Source organism: Rhincodon typus, chromosome 41 (assembly GCF_021869965.1).
Source record: "Rhincodon typus isolate 14 chromosome 41, sRhiTyp1.1, whole genome shotgun sequence".
NCBI lineage: Eukaryota > Metazoa > Chordata > Chondrichthyes > Orectolobiformes > Rhincodontidae > Rhincodon > Rhincodon typus.
The window spans coordinates 7,820,887-7,825,933 of record NC_063372.1 but is presented as its reverse complement, the minus strand read 5'-3'; positions in this window follow the sequence as shown (position 1 = coordinate 7,825,933).

Genomic DNA, 5,047 nt, shown 5'->3' with positions numbered 1-5,047 from the left:
GTCACTAACAGTCCCCATTAACAACTACTCACCCTCCCAGTCTGATCGTTAGCAACTCCTTTGTCTGTCCAACTGTCTTTCTCTCTCTTTGGTCTCTATCCCCACCTATCATTTACTCCTTGCCCCCTTCCCCCATCGTATCTTTTGCATATAAACTGACATTTTCCTAACTACCATCAATTCCGAGGAAGGGTTACTCGACCTGAAATGTTAACTCTGATTTCTCTCCACACGTGCTGCCAGACCTGCTGAGCTTTTCCAGCAACTTGTGTTTCTGTCCCTACCCTATAACCATGCATTTCCGATGGCTAATCCCCCTAGATTGCAAATCCCTGGGCACTATGGGCAATTTAGCAAGGCCAACCCACCTAGCCTGCACATCTTTGGACTGTGGGAGGAAACCAGAGCACCCGGAGGAAACCCACGCAGACACGGGGAGAACGTGCAAACTCCACACAGACAGTCACTTGAGGCTGGAATCAAGCCCGGGTCCCTAGCTCTGTGAGGTAGCAGTGCTAACCACTGAGCCACCGTGCCACTCAGAACTACTTAGAGAATAAAGCTACAAGATTCCATGGTTTTGAACAAACAACAAAAATAAACATTATGATACAATGTTAGATCTGCAATTCTGTTTGACAATGTGTGGATAACGTATATTCTAGCACCCAGAATTAGCCTGGTAAATATGATAATAGATAATGATCAAACACTCTACAGCACACATCAAAAAGCAAATATGATCAAAACAGACCCCGTAAATTTCTTGGCAACTTCCCACTAGACATCAATGACACAGTGGGTACTGAAATCTCATTAAACATCACAAGTGATCACAATTTTTCATTTTTGCCAATCTAGCCTTAAAACCCCCTCTCAAAAGATATTTAATCATTGCCGGAGAGGGTAGTGGAGTCGGCCTCATTAGGGGCATTTAAGCGGCTATTAGATAGGTGTATGGATAATAGTATAAGGTAGGGGTGGTGGTTAGATAGACCTTAGGATTAAGGTAAAAGTTCGGCACAACATCGTGGACTGAAGGGCCTGTACTGTGCTGTACTGTTCTGTGTTCTATGTATGTTCTATGAACTACCTCAATGACTGCTCCCTTTCTAGTTGATCTCCCTCCTTTCCTGGATCCAGACTCTGCTGGACTCTGAAACTACACTTTCATCCTCATACAAGAGCATAACGTCGGCTCGACACCACCAACCAGCCTCAGCGAGTCAGTTCTGACCATAAGCCTTTCCTTAGGCTCCATTTTTGCTTGGTTACTTTTCACACTACCTTAGCTGCACTAGAGTATTGATATTTGCAGGCTTCTTCCAAAACCCTCACAGTTTCTCCCAGCACTGAGTTAGCAACCTTCCTACTTTATATGAAAACTGAAAGAACTGCGGATGCTGTAAAGCAGGAACAAAAACAGAAGTTGCTGGAAAAGCTCAGCAGGTCCGGCAGCATTTGTGAAGAAAAATTCAGAGTTAACATTTCGGGTCCATTGACCCTTCCTCAGAACAGGTCCTACTTTATATGTTCCTCATGAGTTCTTCTGAATCCTAATTCCAACATTTAGCTGCCTATTACCACCTAGAATCTCTGCTGAGTTTGTTCTAACAGCACAGAGCCATCAAACTCTTCTTAATCTCTCATTGAGTCTCCTGCATAGAACCCATATAAGTCCAGTTGCCTTCCCAGGAGTACAGATTCTTAAAAAGTACACCGGACATGGGAGTCTATTCTCTGTCTCCTTCTCCAACTCTATGTCCTTTGAGGTCCTCTTCGGTGACCTCCAAACTGTCCCGAGTAATGTTTTGAAAAAAAGCCCTCCCTATCATTGGGCATAACTGAATGTTGTCACTTTGTAACTCTTAGATCTGAGTGGGCCCTAAAGGTTACATTCTCACAGAATGTTGGAAATGGTTTTCGTCACAACACTTCCAATAAAGAAGTTTCATTTTAACTCTTTATTGGATGCACACGTAACTATCTTATATTTATGGCATCTATAGGTCTCCCATAAAGTCATAGAATCCCTAAAGTGTGGGAAGAGGCCAATCAGCCCATCGAGTTCACACCAACCCTCCGAACAGCTTCCCACCCAGTACCAGCCCTGTCAAAATCGCTCATAATTTTGAACACCCAAATAGGTCATCTCTTAATCTACTCTGCTCCAAGGAGAATAAGCACAATTTCTCCAATATTTCCTTGTACCTAAAATACGCCATTCCTGATATCATTCTAGTAAATCTCCTTTGCACTCTCTCCAGGGTTTTCCAGACTGTTTAAGTTCACCAATTCTAACGGTGAAAATTCCCACTTTGCTCTCTCTGGCCTTTAGCAAGCACTTTCAAGGAGCCTAATGGGTCACTCATCAGAGCCCAGTGGGTTCCCTGACTCCAACCCACCTCCCCTAGCACTTGCCCAAATGTCTCTGAACACCATTTAATAGATTTACACCATTTAAAAAAACTTAATAGGTTGTGAAACACTATTCTCTGCCTTAAATCATATTGACTCTGCATAATCACATTACAATCTCCCTAAGTGATTTATTACAGCTATCTTAATAATGGACTCCATAATTTTGCCAACATTTTCTTAACCAGTTTAGAGTTTCCAGTTTTCTCTATCTCCTTTTCTTGAAAGAGGTGTTGCATCTGCTACCTTCCAATTTATTGGGACTGTCCCAGAATTGTGGGAATGTTGGAAGATCACAACCAATTGTATTTACCATCTTTTGGAACGCTAGGGTGTAGACATTAGGTATTGTAGATTTGTCAGCTTCTAGTCAAATTAATTTCTTTTTTAAAAGAAAGTACTAATGTCAGTTACTCATTCTCATTAATCCCTTAGCTCCCAGCTATTTCTGGTATTTTTTTCTGCTTTCTGCTATGAAGACAAATACAAAATATTCATTTAAAATCTCATGCATTGCTTTATCCCCATCATAACTTCGCCTCAGCTTTTAAGGGACTCCTGTTTACTTTTGCTATTCTCTTCCTTTTTTTTGCACTTATTCCAGCTCTTACAAACATTTTTATATTTCTTGCTCATGCTGTGTTTTCTTCCTCACTATCAACATTTTAGTCAACATCTGATGCTTTCTAAAATTTTCCCAAATCACTGGCTTACTTTGACACTGTTACATTTCTCTCTTTATCTAACCTTATTCTTAATCTTTCATTAGACATGGATGGATTTGTCTTCCTGTGGAGGTTTTATTTCTCAATAAATCTATATTCATTGAGAAACATGAAATATTTCTTTAAATGTTCATTATCACTTATCTACTGTCATATCTTTTGATCTAATTTTCCAATCTACATTAGTCAACTCAAGTCTCAAACCTATGAAATTAGTTTTAAATTTCACAATGTGGTTTTGGACTTTTAAAATTATTTGTCATGGGATGTGGGCATGATTGGCAAGACTGGCATTTATTGTTCATCTCCACTTACCCTTGAAATTGTGGTGGTGAGCTACCTTCTCGAGGTAGCCCATTTGGTGTAGGTTTACCCATAATGCTGTTAGGGAGTTCAAGGATTTGGACCCAGCAGCATTGAAGGATCAATGATTTATTTCCAAATCAGGATGGTGAGTGGCCTGGAGGGGAACTTGCAGGTGGTGGTGTTCTCATGTATCTGCAGCCTTTGTCCTTAAAGCTGATGGGAGAGGTGGGTTTGGAAGGTGCTGTCTGAGGAGTTTTCATAATTTGCTGCAGAGCATCTTGTAAATAGTAAACATTGCTGTTACTGAGTGGATAGAGAGAACATGTGCCTTGCAGATGGTGGACAGACTTGGGGGAGACAGGAGGTGAGTTACTCACTGCAGGATTCTTAGCCGCTAACCCACTCTTGCAGCCACTGTGTTTATGTGGCAAGTACAGTTCAGTTTCTGGTTAATGGTAACCCCCAGGATGCTGATTGTGGGAGATTCAGTTTTAGCAATGCCATTGAATGGTCAAAGGCAAATGGTTAGATTGTCTCTTCTTGGAGATGGTCATTGCTGGCACTTGTGGTGGTATGAATGCAATAAGGCATTCTTTCATGTTGCTATCACTCTTCCACAGAGCATCACTTACTATGGGATTTTAAAGTAACACAATCTGATTACATCAGATGAGATCTTTTGTAATTAATATATTCTCTCAGACCTGGTCCTTTCTTTTGAATCTTTTCTTAAATAACTTCCCCAGGACATCCCTGTGTTTTTTATAATATGGAGAAAAGACCCATGTCACTTAGGAATTGAAACAAGTTCTCATAGAGTCACAGAGATATACATCACAGAAACAGACTCTTTGGTCCAACTCATCCATGCTGACCAGATATCCTAAATTAATCTAGTCCCATTTGCCAGCATTTGGCCCATATCCCACTAAATCTTCCTATTCATGTACTCATCCAGATGCCTTTTAAGTGTTATCATTGTACCAGCCTCCACCACTTCCCCAGGCAGCTCATTCCACACATGTACCACCCTCTGTGTGAAAAAGTTGCCCCTTAGGTCCCTTTTATATCTTTCCCCTCTCACCTTAAACCTATGTCCTCTAGTTTTGGACTCCCCCACCCCAGGGAAAAAACCTTGTCTATTTACCCTATCCATGTCCATCATGATTTTATAAAGCCTCTATAAGGTCACTCCTCAGCCTCCGACACTCCAGGGAAAATAGCCCCAGCCTATTCAGCCTCTCCCTATAGCTCAAACCCTCTAATCCTGGCAACATCCTCATAAATCTTTTCTGAACCCTTTCTCGTTTCACAACATCCTTCCTATAACAGGGAAACCAGAATTGAACACTGTATTCCAAAAGTGGCCTCACCAATGTCCTATACAGTCGCAACATGACCTCCCAACTCCTATACTCAATGCACTGACCAATAAAAGCATGCATACCAAATGCCTTCTTCATTTCTCGGAGGGAATTGATTAGTGATTGTCTATCAATGACTATGCAAATGCACCACTTTCCAAATGCGAGTGAAGACATCATCCCTTTGATTTGAGTTAATTGTAAAAAAATTATACAAAATAGTAAACACACATG